This window comes from Arachis ipaensis, chromosome B5 (genome assembly GCF_059453495.1).
Source record: "Arachis ipaensis isolate K30076 ecotype BB chromosome B5, ASM5945349v1, whole genome shotgun sequence".
NCBI classification, from domain to species: domain Eukaryota; kingdom Viridiplantae; phylum Streptophyta; class Magnoliopsida; order Fabales; family Fabaceae; genus Arachis; species Arachis ipaensis.
The window spans coordinates 60,566,554-60,573,713 of NC_142440.1; the positions used below are offsets into that span (position 1 = coordinate 60,566,554).

The 7,160-nt window shown below is 29.8% G+C and overlaps 1 long non-coding RNA gene across 3 annotated transcripts; it reads right to left on the minus strand.

Annotated features, from left to right (window-relative positions):
• Positions 1-802: 802 nt before the first annotated feature.
• Positions 803-4,074, minus strand: LOC110272059 (uncharacterized). 3 transcript variants are annotated; one of them, XR_002362984.2, is made up of 6 exons: positions 3,796-4,074; positions 3,549-3,623; positions 3,339-3,404; positions 3,063-3,266; positions 1,419-1,475; positions 803-1,256 (listed from the first exon to the last, which is right to left on the minus strand). It is a non-coding gene; the product is annotated as an uncharacterized LOC110272059 (long non-coding RNA). The 3 variants fall into 3 exon arrangements; XR_015883583.1 differs by lacking the exon at positions 1,419-1,475 and having other exon boundaries at positions 3,796-4,037; XR_002362983.2 differs by having other exon boundaries at positions 1,419-3,266; positions 3,796-4,037.
• Positions 4,075-7,160: the final 3,086 nt, after the last annotated feature.

The following is a 7,160-nucleotide window of genomic DNA, read 5'->3' on the forward strand; positions in this document are numbered from 1 at the left end:
TTATTCTCCTAGATGCCTTTATCTGTATATCGCTTTCGACTTCACGCTTTATCTTTTATTTGTCGATGCGTGAGTAATACGACTTTGCGATTTTGTTTTTACTCTTTTCAGGCTTTTCGATTAATACCCCTTTCTATTTTACTTATAATTATGTAATAAAAATCCACCTTGAGGGTCGTACCACCATAATATCATTGACTTATAACTCGAGCATAAGGATTTGAATATTAGAGTATTACACCATTCATACATTAATCCCTCTTTTGGTATTTAGTTCGTAACCACCTAAAACATAATTTTTTTGCAACATCATATTTAAAGCACATTTCAGATTAAGAACATTTTGTAATTGAATCCTAAATGAGATAAATATCATTTTTTATTTTTTATTATTCATTAAAAAAAACCTCTTCTAGAAATTATACAATAAACCAATTAGATTATATGGAATTCCTCTAATTTTTCTTGAATCTCTTGTGAGATTTCACACACACGCCTTATCAAAATTTTTTGTCTGAGAATTTTCAAAATATAAAAATCTTCTTGCATAGATTAATATGCTCGGAGAATTAGCAGATGCAAACTGCACAAATTAAAAGCAAACTCTATAGCCATTGAAACTATACACATTTAATCTCTTAAAGACTACAACACAACCAAAAAATATTTAGCGATTAAATTGTACATATTTCATCCCTTAAGGACTATTAAAGTGTTAAATGGAAATTATTTAAAGGCCAAAAGCATACTAACGTGAATTCACTATCAACACTTTTAAGTAAAAATTTATCAGTGCAAAGTCATGAACAGATAGATGACATATAAAAGTAGAATAGTATTTATAGCATCATTTTATGAAATAAACTTCAAAGGTACTTCAAGCTTTATATTAGTGCATAATCTATAATATGTGAAAATAATTAAAAAGGAAGCATTCCTCTATTGAACAAATCCCAAATTCCAGTCTATAATGGTGACTTTCCTAAATCTCTTTCTTAGATCTAGCATAATAGTGGCTTTCACGTTAAAACTCCAAATTCTAATCCTTGAATCTACAATTTCTTATCTGAACACATAACTGGACTCATAAAAAAGTAGAAAGATAAAATAATGATTCTAATAAAAATTTATAGAAAAATAAAAAAAATGATGAAGAAGAGCTTTACTTGACTACCTACTTTCATCAAGATACAGCCCCAAAAAGGATGAGATAGAGCTTTAATTGACTACCTACCATGGAGTAGTGGAACTTGTAGCTGTCATTCACCAAAAAAAAAAAAAAAAACAAAATACAGATTCAAAGTAAAATTCATTGTTAGAAAAGAAAAGAGACATTAAACATCAGACTTTTCTATCACCATAGTTATTGCAAAATGCAAAAATGTTTATAGCTTAATCCAATTATAATGACATCTTACATATCCTATGGCCATTCTCAAATTTGGATCTTTCAGTTTCCTTTTTGCAAATGCAACCTGAATCAACATTAATTTTCTCATCAAGAAAACATGCTTAAATATAAATTTTAGCTCACTTTTAAAATAACTAAAATGTTTATTTTGTCTGCCTTATTATCTTCATAATGAAGTAACAATATGGAAGGAGAACACTACATTGATAAAAAGGCATTCATTCCATCCAGCTAGTATGACAATAGTAAAATAAAGAACAGGCAATGGCTTCTATTTCATTTACAACTCAAAATATGTGACTACATGAACACATAAACTTATGATAAATAAACACAGCAGCTATACGTCACGGATAAAACACAACATGTTAACATATATGTACAGCGATTGAAACAAATTTCAAGGTAAATAAAATTCATAAATCCTGTAAATAAACACCTTTATCATTATATATACCTACATGTAACCCTATGTAGAAGAAGAATATGATAACAAATATTTAGGGGAAGAAAATCAATTTTGTTTCACCACAGAAATACAGAAAATTCTGCAACAATGTAACATTTAGGTAGCTACCTATAAAGCACAAATGAATAAAAGATAGTGGTATTTCAACTAAAGGGATGTTAAGTCCAATCATCAAAGACATGATATGCAAAGCAAAAAGATTAAGCTATTAAGTTCAAAGTTCAAAATATATTCAGATGGAGATGCAACAACTTTTCTTAGTTCGACCTGCTCAATTAACCCTTCTGGTTTTAGAAGTTCCTTTGTCCTACCAACCTTTTTAAATTTTATTGCAAATATAATATCAAGCAAACAACTATATCAGTCATAGTATCCTAATTTATCACTCAAAGAAAACTTCTTTAATACAATATGATAAAAGTCTATTAAGAAAGTATTTTCAGCCATTTAACTTACTTAAAAACAAATCACTGTACAAAAATTGGGAAAAGAAAGCTAGCTAATAATCCAACTGCAGTTATGAAAAACACAGCTCATTAATTAGATGAGAAAATATATTTAATTTTAAAAGTACGTAAAAATAATCATAGTAGACTCTAAAATTTTTTTAAATGAATTTGATCAAATCTGTGGCACTATTCAAAAACAGGAAATCAAGGAGGAGATCATAAGTCATGGGATATATACTAAATAATTCACAACAATCATAATATATACTAAATAGACCTCGTTCTATAGTATATTGCAGGTATTTCTTATCTTGAATGTAGAACTATATATATGGGTAATATAATGCAAAACTAACAATATGAGACTAAAAACATACTCGGTGTTGATATTAAACCCTGATGTTTGTTCAAAGAGCATAAACATATTTTAGTTGTGTCTTGAATAACTTAAACTTCTTCGAATAAAAAATAATTGGTACTTAATTGTTTCCTTATTCTTGGGAGTGAAGATTTTAACTACCCTGGGTTTGTGGTAGCTGTAATGATGCTAATTAGAAGGGTAAATCCAAAGGCTAAGACCGTAGCAAAGAGAAGTCCTCACCATGATATTTGAACTTGGTTGTTTAAAAAGACGCATGGTGCTAGAGATTAAATCAAATAAAAGGTAATGAACTGACATAATCTTTAACAGGAAATCATTATGCAATAGAAGATTAAATCAACAATCTTGTACCAAACTGCTTTGATGCCTTCACAGCACCCGTCGTCGCTACTGGGAAAGGAGTGGCTGCGACGCCGTTCTGCTGTGGAAGCCGTCCCTCCTCATCATCATTCTCCAAAAAAATTTAACCAAAATTAAAGCCGCCTATCACAGCCTCATACGAATCAGTCATCAACCATCAAACCTCATTCCCTGCTTTATGAATCCAACCCCAACCTTCAGCCAAAACAGGAGATTAGAAAAATAAATACATAAAGTACTTTTTTGTTTTGAAATTAAAAAAAATACCTCTGCCTCATAGTCGATAGCACCTTCAACGGTAAGATCTCTACCACCATTCTTCTCTTTTTTTTCCTGGACAGTAAATAACTTCCGGTTAGCTTTCTAGCATCACTATCTTGCTGCTAAGCTGTTGCCTCTTCATTGACAGTAGCAACACAGTATCAACCCTAAACCCCAAATTTACCAATCGATCAATAAAAGAGAACCAAATATTACCTTCTTGAACTTCTTCACCGGTCGTAGAATAGTCCTTCTGCAAATCTTCTTTCAAGATGCGCTCCAACACCATTTCTGAATATTACATACATTAAAACAACAGATCAAGAATCATTCAAGCTCTGAAACTAAATCTGAGATCCATTCTGAGTTTATTTACCGTGCCAAAGAAACACTCTCTCAGTTTCATTGATTTTGTATAAACACAACGATTTGTGTAACTATTCTAACTCTAAAAAAAAATTACCTCTGCAACACCGCCAACGACACCATCCATGCTGAGTAACTGCGAACGGATTGAGCTTTGGTTTTCACGAACAGATGAAAAATCTGTACCAACGGTTCCTCTGTTTGCATCGAGAGCAAAGTTTCTGTATTTGCTTCGGTGACAGTGCAAAGCTTTAGTACCGACAGGCGGAGAGACGGATGGAGAGAGATTTGACGAGGGAGGAGAATGGGGTTTTGAATTTTGAAATAGTAGCCGCTAACAAATGTTCAATTTAGGATTTTGTCATTATTTATATATACACAACAGTTTTAAATTTGACATCTAAACAACTTTTATTTACTTAGATACCCTTATTTTTTCACTGTGCCACATGTCGATTATAGAGGTTAGATACTTGTCGAGTAATGAATCATGTACTTTCCTATTATATATAAAGAGATTATATATAGAGATTTTTATTTTAGATATTTTATTTTTAGAATAAAATTTTATTATTTTTGTTTTTATTTTTTCAACAAAATTTTAAAAACAAAAATAGTGACAACTGACAACAGAAATAGACAATCAAAATGCAAACAAAAGGTGCTCTTATTTGTTTATTTATTTATTTATTGGTCAGGGAAACAAAAGGTGCTCTTTCTTTACTTACCATCAATACTTTGTTTCTTTCTTTTTTCTGGTCATCTTTTGTGGGATTTCTGTTGGGTTGGGCATCCGTAGTCGTAGGAAACTACTAATAATTTATTTCAGCCATCTTTTGTGTTGGGCCTTGGGAATCTCTACACCCTTACCAAACTTCCAAGAAATGAAAATGAAAAATCGTTCACCCCAAATCCATTGACAAGCTAGGCAGTAGACACAGAGGACACAAACAAGTCCGAAAAGAAAAAGGAAGATTCATAGAAATTGATTAAGTTCTTGTGTTCGGACAAAAAAAGGTTGTGTTGTTCATGACCAAAAAAAATGTTTTGTTGTTTTGGGCACCAATAACAAAAAGAGAATCACTTAAATAAAGACGACTAAAATATTTTTTTTAAAGATGTATTTTAATAATTAAAATTTAACATATATAATCGATTAAATCATGTTATTTTTGTCAAAATTAAGTTTGACAAATCAATTTGACCAAAAAAGGTGAATCAAATCTTGAACTGGTCTAAATTAATATTATTTTTTATAAAAAATTAGTACAATACCCCTATTATAGAAAATAACTAAAATACTCCTATTATATAAATTAATTTTGAGAATCTTAAATTCTAACCTTTTTCTTTTCTACCATCATAGAGTTAGAATTTAAAATTTTTAATATATATATATATATATATATATATATATATATATATATATATATATATATATATACAGACCAATCAATCGAATATTGATTAATACGTAATCGATCGAACACTACTTGAAAACGGCTATTCTGCTCAGAACTGAGAAGTTCTAAATGTTCCTGGAAATTCTTGCTCCCATTGAACCATCTGTATCTACATGCATTAAGATCCCGATTCATGGATCTCTCGGTTCGAGAAATCAAAATAAGAGGATCGAACCATTTCTTCTGACTCTTTTTCAAATTTGATAACTGGTGGTTGATCGTGTATTTTATAGAACTATATTGTAAGAATTAGACCGGACCGACCGATTCGACCAAAAAATTAGTAAACCGGTGATCTTGTCGGTTCGGTTAAGGTTTGGACCGAAGAAAGAATTAAACTGCCCAAAATTGGCCACCGACCAAAATCGACCAGTTTGATTCAATCCGTGAACCAGGCGGTCCTACGGTGCTCCTAACCAACCGCAGGTCTTCGGTACTCCGGCGCTCCCCTAGTGTGCGTTGCATTTGAATATTGGATCCAATATTCCAAAATGCACGGAAGGAGGTTCGAACCTATGCCCCCTTGCTGGGTTTTAACAAGCCATGTCACCAAGCTATTGTGATCCTTTACTATATTATGTGCTAATTATTATATATATTATATACATACACAACTGAGTTATATTTATTTAATTTAATTTTAGTTTTATACTCACTTTTTTTTAAATTTATAATTATTTAAAATTTTATAGAATTATTAAAATGTTAGTGAAGATATTTATGTTAAATTTTTTAGAGTATTAAAGTTAAGTAGTAAGTCCTTGAAGATTTCGACTTAAGACTAATTAGTAGAGACATATAATCATCATCAATAAATTTTACATGATAAATTAATAGACGGAGATAACGTGTCCATTGTTTACTATCTTGAAGGACCAAATTTGTATTTTATTTTTTTCAAGGGTTAATTAATCTGAAGTCAAAAACTTTAAGGACCTAATTGTCACTTTACTCAATTTTTTGCTATTTTATATTTTTATTTACATAGGACCGATTCTATCGGTTCAACCAGTAATTTATCGGTTGAACTAATAAACTAATGAACCAATAACTTGACCGGTTCAATCATCGATTCGATATATATATATATATATATATATATATATATATCGAAGTGGGGGAGAAGGAAAAAGGAGTCAGTGAGTTCATAAAAGAAATAAGGGAGAAGACTAGTTTGATTCCTAGTTAGGTTTCCGGTGTTGTCTTACTCGTTAGACTCACTTCAAGTATTCCGTTCGTTTATTCCACTCCTTCAGTACTTCATTCATTTTCTTTAAGAGCAGTTGTTTGGGTTCAGATAACTAGTACGGTACGGAGAGAATAGAAGCTCGCTAGCGCTCTTTCTTATTAAAGAAATAGGATATTAGCTTTCTTGAAAAAGGTATATATATATATATACTAAAATTGGGTTTTTCCCCAACTAATGAAGGTGACGTGTCGATCTCTCATGACTCCGTTTTTCCTTTAAAATGAACTTTTCTATTCTCTATTCTAAATTATTTTATAAAAAATATATTTATTATAATTATATTATAATTAATATTTAATGAATAATACATAATTATACTAATTTAGAATAATATCTTTATTTTTAGAAAGTACTATTCTCATGTAATGAAAGCACTATTCTCTCTTCTAAAATTATTTTTAGAAAAATATCTTTATTATAATTATATTACAATTAGCATTTAATGAATAATGCATGATTATACCAATTTAGAAAAATATCTTTATTATAATTATATAAAATAATCTACTTAATATACTAAGATTGGATTTTCCCCTAACTAATGAAAGTAAGGTGCTAATTTCTCATGAATTTATTTTCTTTTCAAAATAAAGGCACTATTCTCTCTTCTAAATTTATTTTAAAAATATCTTTATTAGAATTATATTACAATTAGCATTTAATGAATAATGTATAATTATACTGATTTAAAAAATATCTTAATTATAATTATATAAAAAGTTAAACATAAATTTATAATTCTAATTGCTA